Below are 23,208 nucleotides of genomic sequence, written 5' to 3' on the forward strand. Positions count from 1 at the left end.
GACAACTCGATTGCGCTTAAGAATTGTAAAACACACCTCTTAACCTCCAGGAGTGGAAGAATCTGAAATACAATAAAGGTCCCGGGTGTATACACCAACTTGCAAAGAAAACAAATATGTCTGTCTTGTGTTCCAGCACTTGTGGATTCAGGACAGGTACTTTTCAAAACTTGACTGACTTTAGAGGACAAGTTATACACGCACATATAAGCCTATTCTGGGGTACATGAATGCAATTTATTTAGTTGGCAGGGAGATGGTCTGTTTGGCTTTAGCTTTGTTTGGGTAAAGTATTACTAGCATGGACTCTCTCAAAGGAATTACTATGCTAGACTGAGGCAATGAATGTGTTTTGTTTCAAACTCTCCATAGAGGACAAATCACACGTGTTTGCACACCTTATTTGGAAATGCAAATCAATTCAAAATACTGTATTCTTCTGTTTTTAGGTCTCATTTACCAGACAGCCCAAACCGTCTGGTTTCAGAAGACCGCTTGTGGGATTATCTAAAACTTGCAGTGGATTTACAGCCGCCCGTTGTTTCCCATTGGTTATTTTTATTGTCACTCTTATTTGCTTGCTTCTTTTTCAATGGCTTTCTTTATCCCATCTTGTCCTTCTTGTGTTCGTCCCTCACCTGGAGCATAACCTCTTTTCCATCCTTTTGTTTGACTGACTTGTAACCTTTTACTGCTCACTTTTAGGGAACTTTTTTTTCATTTTGGATAAGCACTCTATGAGAGTGCATGTGTTATATAGATCTTACATTCTCCCTTGTTTGCTTAAACTCACCCCTCCCTATGCACTGTGTTGCTCCCTAGCTCATGCAGTTCTCACCGTCCTAGCTTGACCTTCCCTTCCCCAGCCCTTCCGGTATCACTTGGACTTTGTCTCTGCCCCGGCATTACTTAAGTGCGGGTGGCAGATTCATGCTATAGCTCCCAGTGATCTTGTTGCTGGCCACGTTAGCCTGCCCCCTAGCTGCTACCTATTTTTAGTATGAACAGCACCATTCTCCTATTGTACTAGATTAGGATCTCTGGGGCAAATTTACAATCCCCTTGCTCACTTTCCCCATTTAAAAAATGACGCAAAAGTGGCGCAAGGGCCTTGTAAATAAGCCCCTCTGTGCTTTTGATTTGCTTGCTGATTTCTTGCATCACATACCGTGCTGCAATTGCTTGTTGTATAATCACGCCCTGAGTGTGCACACAGAATAATCTGTAATGTAAGATGTGTTGTTTCACCGCTCACTCACTTATTGCTCCAAAATTACATGTAAAACAATCATGGAAGGTGGGATGGCTGAAGATTCTCCATTGAGATACAAAACTGACTCTTACATTGTTTCTATGTAGAGCTGATTTTTACATGTCCTCGCAGCGCTGCATATGTTCTTATATGTATCAGTTGATTTGTTTACTTGTTGGGAGCAGAACTCCTACCTGAACCTAAATAGAAAATGCTAATTATATAAAGCGCCTGTTGCAGTTATTACTTATTGTACTTTGTTGTCAGGATTTAAATTTAGCAGACCTCTGAGCCTCCTTTTATAGAGATCTTGGTGGTGGAAGGGTAAGACTTTTCCTCCAGGTTGTCTCCTGCTGTGGTAGGATCTCCGCACTTCTATTCAGTGTGCATCTACTGTGATCTTGGTGCCAGATCCATTAGCCTTCCTTCCCCTGGCTATTTCTTTTGGTATGGCTAGCATTATTTTCTCATGCTGTTATGCTAGCATATCCTCTTAGACTCTGCTCCTGCTTTTGGAGCCTTGGTCATGAGCCGTTCTATGGACTGATGCTTTTTGGGTCGAAGCCTACCGCACAGCACATCTGTCTTGGGGTAATCCTCAAAGCTTCCATGGGAATGCATTTTAGTTTGTAACTCACATTTGTTCCCTTTCTATTTGCTGGCTTTATTTGTTTTTGGTTGTCCACCAGGTCTTTGTCCCTCCCGTGAAGCACAGCCTGTTTAGCACATCTCTGACTGGCTCCTTGTATTCTTCTACGAGTGCTCACTCTGTGAATACTTTTTTACTTTTTGGTGAGGTACTACAGGATAGTACATGTTTTTAGTTGTCTCCTGTATGCTAGTTCACAGCAGTAAACTGCTGTATTTTTTCGTTGAAAAGATTTCCTGCCTCCTATCTTTCTGCCTGACTGATTCTACTTTTCTCTGCCACTACCAGATGCCTGTGTGGAACAATGCTCTGTCTATGAACTTTTTATTTTGGTCAGTGCGCTTTGCGAATAGCATAAATTAAACAATCCTCTTCCTCAATTTTGCGCCCATGCCATAGATACTGGAATTAGGGGAGTGAGGGTGCTAAACACCCCCAAAATTACCAGAGGTGAATAAACAATAAGGAGGCCTTTACATTTTGTTTTTACCTTGTCACATTTGCAGTGTATTCAAAGTCGGAGGTCAAATGTTAGGCTCTGTCTCCCATGGAGCTTGGTGTTTACTTTTCTTTTTCCACTGCCAAGTGAGAGGATTTATGTGACAATCTTGCTGGGTATAGGATATAAAAAGGCTGTCGGATGTTATTTTTTCTAACACACAACAAAATGTAAATGGCTATAAATGAACTGTACAAATACTTCAGAATATATTAGAATCAGGAAAGCACAAATTAGGCACTTTTTTGCAATTCTAAAATGTGGTGGAAACAAATATTTTAATAGGATCAAAACAAATCAGTACACTAGGTGATGCAGATTTCCAAACATTAGCGTTTGTGCGCTGTATCGTTTTATCAGTAAAACTGTATGCCTGTGCAAATGTAATGGTCATTTCAACTGAAAATTAGTTTGCTGTAATGCCAGTGCTCTACCACACCATGCGTATTATAGTTTATGCAGCTCCACCTTACAACAGTCTACTCCACTCTATGCTACTCCACTCTATGATACCTAATTGACCCCATGCCACTCCACTCTACGACACTCTGTGGCACTCCCCGGCTACTCCACTGGTACACTACTCCACTCTATAATACTCTACTTCACTGTACGCTACCCCACTCTATGGCACTCTGCTCCATTCCACTGTATGCCACTCTATTCCACCCAACACCAATGCAACTTTGCTCTACGTCACTTCACTCTACGACACTCTACTCCACTTTACACCACTCTACACCACTCCACTTTTTTGGACACTCTACTCCATTCCACTCTATTCCCCTCCACTCTATGATGCTCTACAGCACTCTACCTCACTTCACTCTACACCACTTCTCTCTACTCCACTCTATGCAACTCCACTGTACTCCAATCCACAACACTATTCCACTCTACTCCACTGTACATCAATCCACTCTACATCACTTAACTCTACGGCATTCTATTCCACTCTATGACACATCTGACACATCACAACACTCCACTGCAATCTACACTACTCCACTCTATGCCACTCTCCTCTATTCCACTCTATGCAACTCCACTCTACTCCACTCTATGACACCACCCCTCTCTATGCCACTCCACTCTACTCCACACTATGCCACTTCACTCTGTGCCACTCCACTCTACACCAGTCCACTGTACACCAATCCACTCTACTCTACTCTACATCACTCCACTGTAGGCTACTCCACTCTACAAAACTCTACTCTATGGCACTCTAAGCAACTCCACTCTATGACACTCTACAACACTCTATGCCACTCCACTCTACACTACTCCAACCTAGAAAACTCTACTCCACTCTATGCCACTCCACGACACTTTACTCTACTATACACCACTCAATGCCACTCCACTCTACAATACTCTACTCGACTCTACTCTGCTCTATAAACACACTACTCAACTCTATAACACTCCACTCCACTCTATGATGTTCTACTCTCCAGCACTCCACTCTGTTTCACTCCACTCTATGACACATTCCACTTTATGCCACTCCGGTCTACAACAGTCCACTCTACGACACTCTATGCCACTCCACTTTACGCCACTCGACTCTACAACACTCCACTTCACACAATGCCACTCCACTCTACAACACTCCACTCTGCTCTATGCCTCTCCACTCTACAACCCTCCACCCTACACTACTCCACTGTACGCCACTCCACTCTGTGACACTCTACTCCACTCCACTCCACTGTATACCACTCCACTCTACAACACTCTAGTCCACTCTATGCCAATCCACTCTACGCTACTTTACTTCACTCTATGCCACTCCATTCTACGTCATTGCATTCTAGTCAACGCTATGACACTACTCCACTCTACGTCACTCCACTCTACGAAACTCTAATCCACTTTATGCCACTCCACTTTACTCCACTCGACTCCACGTTATGCTACTCCACTCTATGACCCTCTACTCTATGCCACTTCACTTCACTCCACACCACTCCACTCCACTCTACTCCAAGTTACATCACTCTACACCACTCGACTCCACTCTAGGCCACTCTATGCCCCTCCACCCTGCAACTCTCTACACCACTACACACCACTTCACTCTACACCACTCCACTCTACTCCACTTTATATCACTCCACTCTGCCACTTTACACCACTCTACACCACTCCACTCTACGCTACATCAATCAATGACACTCTACGCCACTAAACTCTATGATAGTCAACAACACTTCATGCCACGCCACTCTACGCAGCTCCAATCTACAATACGCTACTCCACTCTATGCCATTCCACGCCACTTTACTCAATTTTACACCACTCTATGCCACTCCACTCTGCAATACTCTACCCGCTCTACAAACACACTACTCTACTCTATGACACTCCACTCTACAACACAACGTTCAACTCTATGGCACTCCCCTCTAAGACACTCCACCCCACTCGGTGCCACTTCACTCTACACAACTCCACTTTATGACACTCTATTCCCCTCTATGCCACTCTACTCTATGGCACTCTGTTCCACTCCACGACAGTCTACTACACTCTACACCACTCCTCTCTATGTCACTCCACTTTATGATACTCCACTCTTCATCACTCTACTCCACTGTATACCACTCCACTCTATGACACGAGACTCCATGGCACTCTCCTCTACGCCACTAACTTTTAGCAATGCTGAGCAGCAGTCACACTGGTGTACAACCTGGCTAAAACACATTGGCATATATAGCCTGGAAAAGTCCAGTACACCCTCTTCACCAGGATGACGATGGTACACAGCGGGCCCGAAAAAGAACCCACGTACACTTGACTCTATGCAATGTCAATTTACTCGCTACAGAGGCATCATGTTCTGATGTGTTTTGGCAAATAGCCTTTTTCATGGGCTGCAGTGACAGAGAACAGGGGCCCTCTCCCACTGTTCTAATATTCACTGCTTTGTCCAGGGAGTGCTCCATAATGCCCTGCAAGAGCATGTTTTGATATTCTGTGGCCTTTGTGGTGCCACAAGGAAGGGCAAGGACATCACTAAGAAAGTAAAGTAGTGTTGTGGCGGGGCTGCAGGAGTTGAATCACCCCCCACCCCTGGGGTATTTTCAAATACTTCTATAAAAGAAAGACACACATGTTTATTGTTGCTTTAACTTTGCATTATTGACAACTTTGTTGATAGACAGTGCAATGCATGTATTTTTAATGATTCCTTTTATATGTCAATATAGGATCCATTGAAGTTCATGATCATTTTACAAATGTGGTTATTGTTTTGAAGGATTGAGGGACTACTTGTAGTTGGTCTTTTTGGCAGCATTATGTGGGTTAAGTTCTATAAAAGAAAGACTCTGCTGTGTTTAATGTTGTTTTAATTTCAAATGCTTAAATAACAACTTTGGTGATTAATAGTGCAATGGATTTATATCTAATGATTGCTTTTAAATGTGATTATGGGGCCCATTAGAACTAATGGTGACTTTTAAAATGTGGCATGGTTTCCAACGATTTCTGGTTAAATTTAGGTAGAGGAAAAAAATGTCTTTAACGTTTAAAAAATCCTACACATTTCTTGAAAAAAACAAAGGTTAGAGTGATATTATAGTTAGATATGGTAGTAATATCTTAGTTTACATTTAAAAAAACCTTAGAAATTCACAGAAAAAAACAAATATTAAAGGGACATTATAGTTAGGTGAAAATGTCAGTTAAAATGCAATATTTTAAACAAAAACAAAAACTGAAATTCACTATTTACAGTTAACTGAGCTAACTATAACTTATTTGGGTTATTTTTATTTTTCCTAAATTCATTTATGGCCTCAATTTTTTCACCTTAAGTTTTGGGAACATGGAGGTGGATCTGGTAGTGGGAGAGGTTTTTGAAATTGCGGCTGGCTTCTCTAACACTGATTGGAAAAAAGCTAACCATAGCTACTGAGGAGAAGTTGGCAGCAGCAATGATAACACTGGAGGAGAATAAAATGTACCCTGGACTTAGAGGACTGGAAGGCCCTGCTGATTCATGAGAGGACTCAGCACAAGATGGACTTAGGGGCCCACAAGGCCTCTGCATCCCTTGATGATGGTGGCAGCCATACTGTAGTGAATAGGAGAGGCAAACAAAGAGCCCAGATCCCCAAAAGACCTTGTGCCTAGTTATGTGGTGGGGGATGACATTGCTAACTAGTTTGCATCATATGAGGTGGCCCTGCATAGGCATAAAGTCCTTGAGGGGGACTAGGGGGTAGCCTATGTAGGGTTGTTATGTCATTGTCCCTTGATAAAGCTGACCAGGTTAGGTAGGCCCTCATAAAGGAGGCCATCGTCTGCAAATTTGATTTAACCCCAGAAACATTTTGCCTGAAGTTCAGGGATAGACAGAAACAGTCACACCAGTCTTAGGAGGATTCTGTAGACTCATCTAGTAAGGCACTGGAAGGCTGATTGAAAGGCAGTAAAGTAAAGGATTATAATGGGCTGTGCAATGTTTTTTATGAAGGAGCACATTTTGAATACTTGCTTTGCAGAGTTACGCAAACACCTAATAGATACCACGATCTATTGCCCAGAGAGTTTGGGAAATAAGCTGACCTCCAGCTCAGCACCAGAGTGTTCAGAAAGGTACCTGGGAATGATTGAGGTCACCCCCAACACACACCCCTGCTTAAGGAAGGCCATTATAAAATGGGGAAGTTCCCAAAAAAGATCCCATAAGAGTTTTGAGGGGAGGCATTTCCAGAACACTGCTGAGCAGAAGAAGGAACATTTTAGTTACCCGTTGTGCCATTTCTAAAGGCCCGGTATTATGACTATCTACAGATAGAGCATAAGGGGGGACTCTCTAGATACCCAGAAGCCACCAACAGCTTGGCATCCAAAGGGGTGACTAGTGTATCCCTAGGAATAGATTAATCCCAGGAGGAGAGGGTAGAGCATGCCTAATATCCCTTAGCTGGAGAGTGGATCAAGAAGGTAAACTGGTGATCTCTGAAGGTGGTAGACATCATGTTAAGGAGGTCACAGAGAATTGGGTCCCTGTTACTGTTCTGTGGGGTACTTGTGCCAGCCAGGTCATGGTGATAACAGGGCTAGTTTCCTTAGCACAGTATTTGTCGGGACAGGTCGGTAGGGTTATCCAGGTCCATGGGCAGGAGTATGTCATAGTATCGTTAGAATGGTTTTGTACTTGCCCAGATTTATGTTGCGCGAACATAGCCCAAAGGCATCAGAGTGCTTTAAATGAGAACCAGATTACAATAAACAAGGCCATGTTTTTTAGACACAGGGAGGTTAAGTGATTTGCCCAGAATCACAGCATGTTGAGCCAATGCTGGGACACAAACCTGGTTCCCAAGCTTCAAAGTCAGCATCTCTGTCCATTTCATTCACATCTCCTTGCTAAACCCTTGGTAACAATCTCCTACTGGCAAGAAAAGAACTGTGTGGGCAGCTGCCCAGGATGCCCCAAATGTGCAGATTTCTGGGGGTGCCATCCCTATAGGGAGGGTTTGGAAGTCTAGGTGAAAAGTAACTGGTAGGAAATAGATGCCTTCCTCAGTGGAAGGGCTAAGAGGGTTGAGGGTTACCTGTTCTGAGAGGAAAACACCCCAAGACTGACCCTGGTCAGGTCACGTCTGATCAGGAAGTGCTGCCTATGCTGTCTCAGAAACTGGGGACAGGAAACCTGCACCAGGCAGACGCCTACACGACATCATCAGAGTATGTCATCCTTGAGGGGTACTGTGTGTTCACCTTGGAAATTTTGTGCTGCCAGGGCACATATTCAGTCTCAGGGTACAGACCAAAAGCTACAGAGCCAGACTCACCCCTGAGATGGCAGAAAATAAGTGGATGGAGAGTGCTTTTCACCTGAGGATGTAGCCTCCCACTCTAAGAAATGTAACAAGTCAGAGAGACCTCAGAAACAAGTGGGAGAATCCTTGCAAGCCCCACAGCTTGATGTGAGGCCTACCAAGGTGGAGTGTCACCTGGCAGTGGATGGTTCCTGACAGTGAGTAGCCCTTTGGCGTGGAGCTTGTCCTGAGTTTGGGACAGCAGAATGGGGTAGGATGCATCTGCAAATAAGCTAAGGTTAGTCACCTCAAAGATGGGGTTTGCAGGAAAGAAGAGTTCCCCATGGACAAGGTTAGTGGCTAGGAAAGATGTTATAAGAGGATTGCAGGTAGGTTCAGAGATACATAGAACATAAATATGATACTATAGAGGGAGCAAATGATCTGCTTGCGATAATTTTCCTGCGCAGGTAAGCACATCAAGGGATTGATTACTCTACTCCAGCCCTTGGCAGGGTGCAGCCTGTGTAGGAAATCCAACTTTTCTGCATGGTCATCCAGGATCTTTTTCCTTTTGACGGACCCTATAATTTTTTCTGACTTTAGAACTCTGTGCATTTTTCCCCTGCTAACTAATAGCGAAGTGTCTGTGCTTCCCCTTTAAACATAATCGAATTGACATATTTCTAACTTTTACATTTATAATCCATAGTATATTGCATAAGGTGTACCTAGGCTTGGAAGTTAAATACCACTAGTGGACTTCCGCACATATTGTGCCATTCAATACAGTGGTAGTGCAAACATGGTTTCAGGCCTACCACTGTAGCCTGACTGTAGCAATGTAAAAAGCATTTGCAATGCAATTGGTCTCGCATTTATGCAAGTTTGAGCTATTGACATTGCAAATGACAATGCCTTTTATTTATGTTTTAAAACCTAAAACAAAAATAAAAGGCATTGTCATTTGCAATGTCAATAGCTCAAACTCTCGTGAATACGAGACGTATTGCATTGCAAATGCAGGCTCGACCTAAAAAACATACCCTCTTGCTATCAGAGAGGCAAGCAATCTCAGGTAGGACAATGGTATGTTTTTTTCAGTTTTATGGAGCAGAACTTGACCCGAAGGGATTGGAGCGCAATTAATATACAGACTAGAAAGGCCAAAACGCAAAAGATACAAGAGGCATTATTAACCATCAGAATAAAAAGTCAGTTGCTGTTGATGAACATTAGGAGCACGGAAATGGAATTCCCACATTTTCAATGAGCGAAGGTTTAGATGTGATGAAAAGGGAAATGTGTGCATGGTGTTATGAGAAAAGCGTGGATGTTAATGACAAATCCTAGAACATACAAACATGTTTGGTTCTGATGAACAATGTGATGTGCAGGCGAGGGTTCATTCAAAAAGACATTAGTCCAGAGCTCTGGATCTGAAAGATTATGTGTGCATTATGTCTAGTTAATTGTTGGGTAGGGCGTTTCGTGTAGAAGCATTGTTATGTGCCTCCAAAACAAATTTGTAAATGCATTCATGTATACATTATCCCAAACTCTTGTACTCTTAGGGATACAAATCACAAATTAGTTGTGCTCTTTTTTTAATGCTATGGAATTCTCTGTACTCTAGTCCCGGGCTGGTTTGCTGACTTGTCCAGGACAAAGCCAGCTGTAAGCCTAATAAAGAAGAAATAACATGCCGTATTCATTTACCGTACTTCTGCCTGCATGCCTCAAGGCGCGTCAACTTATAAACACGACAAAAAACAAGCGCTGATCTGACAGACTGAAGACAATGAAAGCCAGCAGAAAAATGAAAGAGCTGAATAGTTTTAGGTAAAATAAAGCATAATTGTGCTTATCTCAAAAGGCATGCTCAGAATCAGGGCACAATTAGGAAGAAGACTGCTGCTGATTGAAATAATAGTTAAGACACAATGCAATGCCATATTTGAAATAATAGTTAAGACGCAATGCAATGCCAGAATAAATAAAACTCTGCGATTTGTGAAAGTGAAAGCGACATTTAAATCTAAAAAGGGACATATTGAAAAATGACACACCGAGGTTCGTTAAATTAAATGCGCCATGGAGATCTAGCAAGTTATATACCAGAGCATAAACGCTACCGTCTGTTAATGTGAAAGGGCTCTAAAACTAAAGAACTCCCATATGTGAGAATGCAGATGGAAAACGTTATACAACACACAGTAAATGACATTATACAACACATAATAAATGCAGTGTGAAGCTACATACCAGAAAATTCTGCGTAGCTGCTATTGTACCCGAAAGTGTGTATCTAAAATAGTCCTGAAGCAAAATATACATCCAAGCATGTTACGCCGCGATGTACAAAATCCAGTCCATATGGGCGAGCCGAAAAGGAGACAGGGACAAGCCTCACTCCAAATCAAAAGCGAGCGTTTAGCATAAAGTGTGACACGCGCCAATGAAAGGCATGGTCGGAGCTTCGACCCCACTTCCGAAAGCAACCCTACGACAATAGATTTCGCAGAGCGAGCAACGCATGCTCTGCGATGCTAGGCGAGACCTAAAAACTGGAATTCAACCTGTCAAAATGAAACCTTTTTGACAGGTAAAAACCTTACTAATAAATATTAATAATTCACTCCTATGTAGGGCTAGTAACCCGGAAGCTAGACTGCATGGCATTTATAAGTAGGACTTGTTGAAATTAAATATTAAACTGTCCTTATAGTGTCTATCACCCATAAGCTGTTTTCACTGTTGGAAGGCTGGCTGACACATAGAAAAACACTGGGGAACAATATTAAAAATAATTAAACAACTGCTTTTAATAGTTAATAAAAATTGTTGATAAATTATTTTTCTAGCTGGTAGTGTGTATACCTAATAGTTATTACAAACCCAATTTAATGGTGGAGTCCTATTTCTGTAAAATATTAAGTCAAAGTACCTTTTAGAAAGTTGCACTTTACGTGCCGGAACAGTCAGAAGGCTAAATAACAAGCGAATCTGCTAGCTCCCAACCAGTAACTAACTTTTGAATATGTGTGGAAAACATGTGAAATGCCTGTGAAATTGAGCCTCTAAGTATGTCCTCTGTGGTCCTGGTAGCTTTAGAAGTATACTCCTGTGATAGGTTGGTACTTCAAAGAATAAGTCAGAAGGTAAAATATGTGACCAGGACAAACCTGATTGGTGTATCAGACCTTCCCTCCATCATGGTACCCTCAAATCATGCCTAGGTCCCCATCTACGGCGATTATTGACTATCATTGCCACTTTGTGATATTCAGTGGTATTTTTATATAAAACTTGAAACACATATCTCCGGTTCTCCTTATTAGGTTTTTGTCATGTTGGTGTCATTTGGTTTATTAAATTTACTCTATTTTTTGAATTTGGTTTGAGGTTTTTATTGTTTTCCATTTTGACGTTATTGCTGTTTTGGTACCACATAATAATTTACACATTGTCCTAAGTTAAGACTGTCTACTCTGTGCCACCATATATTAGCCAGTGGTGGTCGCCACTGAGTACTTATAGTTAGGATTGTGTTTCTATAGGAAATGCCTTGTTTCTTTTGCTAATAACTTGTGTGAAGTTCGAAGAATCTCCACGAAATGTTCCAAAAAATTGCTACTTTTTTACTAGTTTGTGCATTGAAGGTTTTGGAATGATCTGTCAAGCAAGGTCCAAGAAAAAGGGAAGTCCCAAAATGTGTTTTACCCATTCATTTTTCTATAGTAACTTTAGACACAGCTACAGCCCAAACCGCTGAACGGATTTAACCAAATTTGGCAGAAAGCTGAATCGTGGTCCAGTAAGCATGCCTTTTGTGGTTTGGTGTAGATCCGTTCAGTATTTTTTGAGCAATTAATGCTTAAAACCGTTGTACATATCATGCCATGGAAGATCAGTGCACCAGACAGATCTCAAGCTGAGATCTGATTGGCTACCACCACTTCAACAAGGATGTGGTGGCAGATATCTTAGGGCTCGGGACTTAGTCCTGAGTCCTAAAATAAAGGTAAAAAAAGACATAAGGAGTAAGGAGGCAGGGTAGGCATACCTTGACCACATAGGACTGGTGCTGGGAACTCTGATAGGGGCCAAATACCTTTTTTTTTAAACATTTTTGCTGCATATTCGTGGAGGATCTACGGCAAAACTGAAAAGAAGTGCAGGTTCCTGTGCTACCTGGCGTGGGTTACTTGGGGTGGGTTAGGGCCCAGGGGGTGGCACAAATTATTTCTATAGGGGAGGGAGGCACATCTGTGATTTCCTAGGGACCTCATCCCCTAGAACCGGTGTGAAAATGAGTGGATGGCCAAATGCCTCCATTCCCTATAGTATTGGCCCCAGGGAATGGAGCTCCCAGGGCCACTGTTGGCCCAGGGAGGGGGAAGTGTGCCCCTCCCCTTAAAGGCTGCGGGAGTTAGGGTCCCCTTGGCCACCTGTGGCTCAGAAAGCAGAGGCACGAGCACCCTTCCCCATTACAAATATCTTTTGGCCCTGAGGGATGGGGACCTTGGAGTCCATAACGGCTCAGAGAGGGAGGGGGGGACACACCCACTCCTCTTTTAAAAAAAAGGCCTCAGGGTATGGGATCCCCAGGGCTGAAGTGGTTTGGGCAGAGGTGCTGCACTAATAGGTTTTAACACAAAGCTTTTGGCTGTGTGCAACGTGGGGTTGGCTATCAGCAGGGGTTCAGACTCAGGACTGTAGCCAACCCCCGGCCTCGCATGGCCAAATGCTGTGTGTGGTATGGGGTCGGCATTACGTATGTTAGCAAACTATTACTTTACACTAAAAAAAACTATAAATTCACTGAAAAAAAAATGTTAAAGTGAAGTTAGAGTTAGGTGAGAATTTCAGTGACAATTTAATGTTTTAAACTTACAAAACCACTGAAATTCACCAGTTATAGTTGTCTCAATTATCTGTAATTCATGCTCCAAAGTAACTATAACTCACGCCCTCACCATGCACTACTAATTGCTTCACATATTACATCACTCATTACATTTTCTATGATATCATTGATAATATCACTTCAATATTTACAATTATATTATTTATGAGAAAATATGCATAGTGGGGGTGTGAGTACTGTGGGTCCCACCCATGGTAATCGCATGGTAAATGGACTGGGCAAGTTTACCACCAGTGTCCACCTTGTAAAATAAGGTTGCTGCAGTGCAGTAACGGTAAGGGGTACTTGGCTGACTACACGTGAACACATGTACACATGCGTGTGCACACTTGTGGGCTGCATGTGGGAGACTATGTTCATGCTCAGATTGATCACTGTGAACAGGTAGCCTGGGGCAGTGGGGATCCAACAGGATTAGATATTGACCTGGGGTAGGCCTTATAACGTTAGTGTACACAAAGAAAGAAAGTCAATATGATTTACTGCTTTGTCTGTAGTGACACTCTATTATACACACAGGGAGAAAACTAACTTAGAGTGCAGCTTCGCTTCTCTTTTTTCTACAGAGACCAGTGATGTATCAAATTAGGGTGAAACCTGTCTGGGAAAATCAATTCTGCAAGTTCCACAAAGATATGTGTACAAATTATGGGTCACTCAGAAGCCCAAGCCATTTGTCACCCTGCTGTGCCAGGGTAACTACATTTCTCTCCAGCAGTAGAACAGAAGCCTCCCCACACAAATGGAACAACTAACAGTGCTTCACTCAGCTCCTGAGGAGGAAAAGGGTGGGGCAAAATGATCTTCGTCAATTAATCAGCTGTCACATTGTGCCAGGGATGTTCCTGCATAAGCCCAGTGAACAAAGGAGGGGGCCCAAACCTTTGGAGCCAACACAGGAGGGTGTTCCCCTTTGAAAATCTAGTGAGAAATGCCCTGACAATGGTATCAGCAAGGAGCAAACCTGAAGCCCCCAGAGGAGATGTAAGTTGGGACTCCTGGATGACACCATTTTGAACTGTCCCAGCATGCTGTGCAGGAGGGAGGTACAGAGGTGGAAAGATGACCAGGCACACTCGGATTGGCCTGGTGTGACTGGCTTTTGGATTTTCATCTCTCCTTTAAAAATTCTTGCACAAGGGGGAGACTCTCTTTTGCCTGGCGATTTATCGGTCCTTTGCTGCTGGACCCTGGACCACCATGTAGAACTGGAAGGAGGACCCCCTGATGCCTAGAAAGGACTAAGGACTCTGCCCAGTTGACCCCAGGACCAGTGGGTCTCCCTGTGGGCCAGTGAGGCTGGCCCCCCTTACACCCCTTGAGGACGAGTTGAGGGAAGCCCTATACTTCTGGTGCCAGACTCGGTATGCCCCAAATCTCTTTCTCCTCCTCCAGTAAAATACTCAATAGGGGGGAGGGTTCAAACGTGGTAGTGAAATCCCCTGCAACTATAATCTTAGAGTTGAGTTGGTATACCCCAAAACTCATCTAGCTGTGATAATACTGCAGATTCATTATTATGAGGTTCGGACCTAGCACAGATATTAAGTAGAGTTAGGTTAAGGCCTGTCGGAAAAGTTAGCTGGATCCCCAGTATATCTTAGGATTCTATTATAAACTGTTTATATTTGCAAGCTATAGTATTCTTCACAAATATTATCAATCCCCCACTCGCTCTCCCCAATTTTTTAGGGTGTTTTTGCTTCCACACTGTAAGTCGTATAGCCATTTATGTGTATCTTAGCCACTTCTCAAGTTTCTTGGAAAATGCAAATGTCATTAGATCCAACAAATGGGTACCATTATCGGTCTTGCAATTTAGAATGTATCCCCTCCAGGGTCCAGGATATTATATTTAAGCTTTTTTTTACCTCATTTGTAGATGTAGTTGGGCCACTGCAAGATTCTATGGTGGTAACATGCCCATTGTCAATGGTTGGATTAGGCAACCCAGAGGAAGAGAAAGTTAATAAAGGGTAATAAAGGGTACACAGCCTCAGCTACACCAGAGATACTAAAAGAAGATGTATCATTACTTGCCTTAGGATGTAGAATCGCTACGGGAGATTCTCTAATGCTATCAGCCTCTATATGTATTATACATGAGGATACATATGTAGAGGAGATAAGATTACTGGTGCTGCTGAGTCAATATACACTTGTACTGGAGATGGAAGCCCTACCTGAGGTGTATGGCCCTGCCTTAGATCATGTCCCAATCTGCAATACTTGAATCTAATATGTGAATTGTTTTAAGGACCTGTCCTAAAGTCTAGTGCCACTAGATCATCCACCATCCTAGCTTCTTTTAAAGATAATTCAATCGAATCAAACATGGGATTCGTGGTGGAGGACCTACAGGCATGGAGAATATCTTTTCTAATGATCGAGCGGAACCCTCTGGTATATCTTATCCAGTGGATGGCCTTATTTGTAAGGGAGTCTTCGGGTTCAAACTTCACATGTGGCGGTAGTTTTGGTACATTTATTATAATTACTTTGTTTCTCTGAGTAATGAGCCTATTTTTGTTATAGAATGGAGTTTCCGGGTTCAGCCCTCCATTAGTGGTAACTGGGATAGAAGAGAATTGTAGATAATGAGGGTTAAGCTGGCTAGGGGGAGCGCTCCTCATCTGTCTTCCTCTCATTTTCGGGCCCAGGGCCTCCTGTTTGTCATAAACAAAAGGTTGGGTACAGATTGTTGCGTACCTATCTTTTGAATAGACTGGGCAGGCTGAATGGTCTGTGTGCACCGGTTATTCAATGTAATAGCAGTATCGATGTTATTTACACACTTTAACTTATTTATAATAAGAACCAAATTAGATATGGCAGTTTTTAGTTCCCCCGCTTCAGACCTTAATTCATTAACTAGAATTGTGCATTCCCAGCTTATTTGTGATTTGGGATCAGGTGGTACAGACCCCAAGGAAAGTTTAGGGGGCAAAGAAACAGGGGAAACAGGGGTTGCCATGCCCTCTACAGACCCATCTACAGAACCATCGGGCAAGTCCAGCAATGGCAAAAATCGATTCTTACAGTGGACATCTACTACTGATATTGATGGATGAGATAATCCCGATGCCTCCGGGCTAGAATAATTCCCTATCATTACCATCTTGACCATAGGCTGTTTGGCTGCTTTTCCAAACATATTAGGTATACGAGGCTGTAGGCTAGATGTGGAAGTACCCGCTTGAGCAGAGTCTGGGACGGTTTTAGTGGCCAGTGGTTCGAGTTGTAACAGGTCTTCACATTCGGTAGTTAAATTATCAATGCGGTCGATTATGCAGTTCCCACCAGAGGATTTCACTGTTCTTTTTGTTTTTCTTTGCTTAGGAGGAACCATAGGCCCTTCGAAAGCCTTCCTCTTTCCCATTGTGGATAAAATAGTCAATAGTACAAGTAATGGGAAGTAGAGCATGGGGCAAAGTGGCAGTTGAGTATACTTGAAACAATATCAAAGTACAAAGTGTATACATGCCTATCAGTGCAACCCAACCCCTAGGGCAATATTTATCCAAGAGTCATAGGTAGGCTCTGTGAGGAGGGGGACCAATGTCAATAATGAAAACAGTGAATATTAGTGATACAAAGTAACAAAGTCTTACTTTTTCTGAGCTTCCTAGATTGAAGACCTTAGGGGGTGGCCCAGCCCGGCCTCCTCCGGGCTCCGACGGGCGTGGACGGCCGCCTTGGCCTGGGCTTTGCCCGGGTGTGGCTCTGGCATGCCCGCACATGTCCATCGCTGCAGGAGCCCGCTATCAGCTTTCAAAGCACCTCCAGACGCAGGCAAGATGACGTTTGCAGCAACGGCCACGTAGTGGGCTAGGACCAGTAGTCCTGGTTCTCCTCTCCCTCAGAGCTGCTATCGTCGGTGGCAGTACGGGCTTCCCGTGCTGCGGGAGCCCACGATCAGCTTTCAAAGCACCTTCGGGCGCAGGCAAGATGACGTTTGCGGCAACGGCCGCGTAGGGGGCTGGGACCGGTAGTCCTGGTCCTCCTCACCCTCAGGGCTGCTGGCATCGGTGGCAGAATGGGCTTCCTTATATATCTTGTGACTGCAGTGGATTTGTGAACCCTCTCGAGCACAAGCTTGATTCTGATTGGCTGCCAACACTTCAAACCAGAAAGTGTTGGCAGCCATCTTGTGACTCGGTAGAACCGAGTCACAAGAAAAAACATTAAAAACAAGATAAGGGGGCAGGGTAGAAACACCTTGACCCCCTAGGCCTGCTCAGGGTGTCACATAGGGACACCCAGGGTCAAAAAAAGCATTTTTATTTTTTATTTTCAGCGGGGTTCGCGTAGGGTCTGCGAATCCAGCAGAAAGAAAGAAAATCCTGCGCTTTGTTTGTTTTAAGCCCCCGGGTGGTGCAGGTCCCGGGCCAATTCATAGCGGTGTGGGGGCCTTGAGCATCCCGCAGCCCCGGGGACTGCCACCTCCCCGGGGCTAGCTTTAAAAATGAGTGGGGGGGCTCGAAACCCCCACACTGCCTCAGGGACCACCACCTCCCCGGGGCAAACCTTTGTTTATGATGGGGGTCCGTTGCAGACCCCCGGCCCTGGGGACCACCACCTCCCCGGGGCTTTGTAGAAGATGGGAGGGGGGCTACGCGGCCCCCCTCCTGGAGCCCTCCAGGGCCCTGGGGATGACAACCCCCCAAGGCCAGCTCTAGCAATGTCAGGGGATGGCCACAGCTCCCGCCCTGCCATTGCAAACTTCTGGTTCACTTAATGGAAGCAAGAGCATAAAACTGCTTTCGCTTCCATGAAGCGAAGCAGATTTGCTTTTGGGCTAAGGGAGCTGCCTGTTTGCAGCTCCCCTTGTCCAAATGCAATGCCGTCAACCGCAGGAGGCAGGGAGCCGGCAGGGACCACGGGGCATTGGGGCTCCCCCCCCAGTGGTTCCCAACATGAGGGCATGTCCCAGGGATGGGGTCCCCAGCGGACACCAAGTAATGGAAGTGGGGTGGTTTTTTTTTTCTCTCGATTTTGGAGTCGCAACCCTATCGCGGCTCTCAGTGCGGTCCCCCAGTGTAACGTCACGGTGGATTTGCGGATCCACCTCAAATAAATCATTTAATAGTATATAATTTAGAAGGTAGTGTTGCATTTGTGAACTTGTTGTATAGAGCTAGTGAGATTGAAGTTAATAATAATATTACATTTGATAGAGTTAATAAAAATATATAAAATTGAAAATTAAAACTAAAACCTGAAAAGTGTAGTGTGTTGTAGTACATTGAATTCATGCTTTTGCGGATTTGCGACGGGTTCGTAAATCCACAAAAAATTAAAAAGAGAGTATGTATGCTAAAAGAAAATATAAGATTCACTATTGGGTTATAGGGTTACTCTAAAAAGATCAGTTGTTTTCATTATGACTTTGTTGAAGCTACATGTAAGTGCGGATGCACAGCTTAAGGTTGTTGAGAAATACTCTGTTTCCTTCATCTGTTAACTGAACTCCATCACTTCTGTCAATGTCATCCATATCAAAACATAGATTGTTGTTATAGATGGAGTCCATCCTATGGTCCCTGAGGTAAGCTCCTAAACTGAGAAAAATCCTAACTTTAAGACTTTCGGTATTCACAGAAGGCATTTAGGAGTCCTAAAGTTAGGAGTCCTAACTTTACTACTCCTAAACTGAGAAAAATCCTAACTGTAAGACTTTCGGTATTCAAAGAAGGCATTTGGGTGTCCTAAAGCTAGGAGTCCTAACTTTACTACTCCTAAACTGAGAAAAATCCTAACTTTAAGACTTTCGGTATTCACAGAAGGCATTTAGAAGTCCTAAAGTTAGGACTCCTAACTTCTGTGAATACCGAAATGAGTAAGTGCCTTCTGTGAATACCAAAATGAGTAAGTGCATTCTGTAAATACCAAAATGGTAGAAAGTTTAGGATTTTGTCTTAAGTTAGTTCTGTGAATCAGGCCCCTGGTTCTTATCATAGGTTTGCTAATATGTAAAGTATAATATTCTAAATATTTATGTGTTATAAAGACATTTGCAATACAATTAAAAGTGTTTGTTTCCTTATAGATGAGAACATTTGTATATGATTCTTTTTATAAACTATTACATTTTTTCTTTTTTTTCAGATATTTACAATTATTAGTAAAATAAAGATTGAGTATGGCAAGAAAAGATCAAAAGAGAAGACAGGAAAAAAACGGTACTATTTAAAGGAAAGAAAAAAAGCAGAAATTAGATGAAGTGCAAAATGTTACATTGAAGAAAAATACTTTTGGTAGGAGAACTAAAGAGTTTGTTAAAAGACTTTTAAAGAAAGCTCTACAACCAATCGGAAGGAATTGAAAAAAGGACATATTAGTAGTTAAAATATGTTATGGGAAAACAATCCATGTTGAAGGAAGGCTTAAAGAATATAAAGACATACGGAAGAGAATATATAGAAGTAGAGTACTACAAATAGTATTGAAAGATTGTAAAAAATATTAAAAGAGATCGGTAGTTTATAAAAAAAAGCAAAACATTTAAAGTGTAGTAGAAAATGCTTTTGAAATAAGATTTTTTTTATATTAATATTGAAGAGAATAAAAACATTGGATACAACAATGCTATTTATGAAAGAGAAAAAGAAAAGAAAAGACTGGTTAATAGAAGTAACTTTTGTAACATATTCACTGGTGAATGGAAGCATACTTCTAGTACTGAGCCTTTCTTGAATGAAGAAAGCTATTTTCAACAGTTCATGCAGTTGATACTAGTGGTCGATCCTATGAGATAAAAGATGGTTGTCCCATTCCAAGAGAAAAGATGGTTCCTAGGATTGTGGAAGAAGTAATAGCTGAAGAAGTTCAAGGAAGGCGTGCACAAGCTCCGGTGTATAAGTGGAATTGTAGCAGTATTTGTAGTATTGGACAAGTATCTATTGATATATTACGAGTTTTTATACGAGGATATGTCCAAAAAAGACTTAAACAGAAGATTAAGATGTTACAAGGACTAGATGCATATAAAGTAAGAAAATATACTAACCTGCAGGGTCATTCTCTAGCTTGTCTTTCAAGAAAAGTCTGTCAATTACTTTCCATCATTCAAGAATGTTAGCAGTAGGGGGCGTGGCTAGCAGCCAAGCAAGATGGCCGCAGCCTAATCGAGCTCCGAGGGTGAGGCCGACTCCCCCGACATCCGTCAAGCTATCCGTGCACAATTTTTCCCCCAAGGTCCCGGAACGAGGAACGGAGATGAAGCGACCCCACCTGCTTCCATCCCCGGCTCTCTGCGCGGCCCAGAACGTCTTCGGCGCGGCCAGGGGAGCTGCGGCCTGTGCCGGCGTTTGAAGCCGGGACCTTGAGTGGCGGAGGTGTCCCGGGTGCCGCGAGCGGAGGTCGGGCCTGACTCGGCGGGCCTCCTGGAGGAGGTTGCAGAGTGCGGTGGGCCCAGCGGAGGTGAGCGCGGATCGCGCCCCGCTTGCATCCTCGACTGCTGCCTGGGGCATCGACGGAGCCGAGAGGAGGCGGGGCCTGAACGGCCCAGGGGAGGACGACCTCGCGGGGGACCCGTGATCGGGCCTGGTGGCCGGTGCTGCCCCGGTTCCATAGTGGGACGACTGAGAAGAGGCATGACGGTGGAGATGGCACTGACGTACATCCGAGACCTGCAGTTGCCCAAGCTTTCCCCTGAGGCTCGGGAGACCCTTGAGGCCGAGCTCACGGTGGAGGAGCTCCAGGCGGCTATCGGCGCGTTAAAGCCCGGTAAAGCTCTGGGCCCAAACGGCATCCCGATTGAGCTCTATCAGAGGCTCTCCGAGACACTGGCCCGCACTTACTAAATATGTTTACACATAGCCTGGAGACGGGAGAGCTCCCCGTGGATCAACGAACGGCTACCATCGTGGTAATTCCGAAGCCGGGTAAACCGGCAGACCAATGTACCTCTTACCGTCCCATCTCGCTGATCAACGCGGAGGCCAAGATCCTCGCGAAATTGTTGGCCATCAGGCTAACGCCTCATTTATCTGACATTGTGCACCCGGATCAGTCGGGCTTTATGCCTGACAGAGGTACGTCGCACAACTTGAGGCGACTGCATGGAGTGCTGGCCCGAGTGGAACGTTTGCAGGAACCGACAGTGATTCTTTCCCTTGACGCACGTATGGCGTTCGACATGGTAGAGTGGCCCTTTCTCTTTGCGGTGTTGTTGCATCTGGGGTTCGGGCCTAAATTCTGTGCTTGGGTCCGACTCCTGTACACTAAACCACTGGCCCATGTCGCGGCCAACGGGCATATGTCGGAGGACTTCCCCCTGGAGCGTGGCACGCGTCAGGGCTGTCCTTTGTCCCCGCTGCTCTTCGCCCTGGTGCTCGAGCCGTTCGCGGCCTGGATACGGTGGGAGCCCATGATGCGGGGCCTTTGGTGTTCTGCCGACTGGGAGGACCGCGTCTCCCTATACACGGATGACGTGCTGCTGTATTTGTCCTCCCCTAGGCGTTCCATATTGACGCTACTTAACATCTGCGAAATCTTTGGCAGAGCGTCGAGCTATACGATCAATTGGTCAAAGTCGGTCCTCCTCGTGCTGCGGGGTCCCCCTCCACGGCTGCCGGCGGGGTGTCCGCTTCATGTGGCGGAGGGGTCGTTCAAGTACCTGGGGGTGCACATTACGATGGACCAGATGGAGTTTTTCAGGTGCAATCTAAGCCCTCAAGTGGACCGCCTCAAGCGTGACGTGCAGCACTGGGGGGCGCTGCCTCTGACCCTGGTGGGGAGAGCGGCGCTCTTCAAAATGATGGCTCTGCCGCGGTTTTTATATGTGCTGGAGAATACCCCGTACCCGGTGCCTCTGACCTATTTCCGCGCGATAGCAGCGCAGGTTTCCAGCCTACTCTGGGGCAACAAGCCGGCGCGAATTGCGCAATCTAAATTAGTCTTCGGGTGGTACGATGGGGGAATTGCGCTCCCGGATATCCAGCTCTACTATTGGGCGGCGCAGCTGAAGGTGATTAACCAGTGGCTCCACGCGCCACAGTCTGACCCTGCATTTAAGGCGGACAGGGATGTGCTGGGCGAGAGGGGTATGCTGTCCCCTTTGTATAATGCTAGACTAGCCTCGAAGTTGATCGGCCCTCTAAGACAGACTGTGTCTATCTGGCATGCGGCGCAGGCCCGGTTGGGATGGCGGGGGGTCTTGACTCAACTTACACCTCTTTGGGATGCCAAGCAACTGGGACGATTGAGGGATAGCAAGGGCTTCGATGCTTGGGACAACATCGGAATTTCGGTAATAGGTGATGTGTGGCAAAAGGGGGCGGTCGTCCAGTTTGCGCGCCTGCAACAGCAATATGAGCTGGCTCCATCGGAATGGTTCAGATACCTCCAGATGAAACATGCCCTGGTTGCACAGCTGGTTCCTGGTGCGCAGGTTCTGGAGGCATCCCCGTTGGAGGACAGGCTGTTGAGGGAATACATGACAAAGAAGGCTACGTCCTTCATATACCGCAAACTTATCAACAATCGACCGGACCTTATGGGGCCCTTGCGGGAGAGGTGGGCCGACGAGGTCAGTGACTTTGATGACCCGGAATGACGCGAGGCGCTGGCCTCGCCGCGCGAGGCGGGTATACCGTCGAGGCTGCGGCTGGTGCAGCTTCGTATTTTGCATCGCTCGTACTACACCAGGAGCTTACTCCATAAGATGGGCAGGGCGCTACACCCCTTCTGCTTGCGAGGTTGTGGGGAGGAAGGAACCTTTTATCACACTATCTGGGAGTGTCCTGTCATCCAAGACTTCTGGAAGCGAGTGCTGCGTACAATGTCGCAGGCATGCGGGGTATCGTTGGTGCCGGAGCCTCGGCGATGTCTGTTAAATGTGTGGGAACCCAATGATCTCAATCGTCAGGCGCAGAGCTGGGTAACGTTGGGGATAATGATGGCCAAAAGGAACATAGCCCAAAAATGGGGAGCGGTGGGGGTGCCGTTGCTGTCCGTATGGAGGAGTATCAGTATTTATCAGGCGGGGATGTCCTCGCAAGTGGGACAAGGTTTCGGGGGCATGGAACAAGTATAGGGGGGGAATATGTGACCCGCCATCATTTTCAGATGAGGACTCTTCTGATTCGGAT

At 44.9% G+C, this 23,208-nt stretch overlaps 1 protein-coding gene across 1 annotated transcript in view; it reads right to left on the minus strand.

Moving 5' to 3' along the window:
• The window catches only part of LOC146811427 (integrin alpha-X-like), a 665,400-nt gene that overhangs the window by 347,899 nt on the left and 294,293 nt on the right, over positions 1-23,208 (minus strand). The gene's annotated exons all lie outside the window — the stretch shown is intronic.

Source organism: Triturus cristatus, chromosome 7 (assembly GCF_964204655.1).
Source record: "Triturus cristatus chromosome 7, aTriCri1.1, whole genome shotgun sequence".
NCBI classification, from domain to species: Eukaryota; Metazoa; Chordata; class Amphibia; order Caudata; family Salamandridae; genus Triturus; species Triturus cristatus.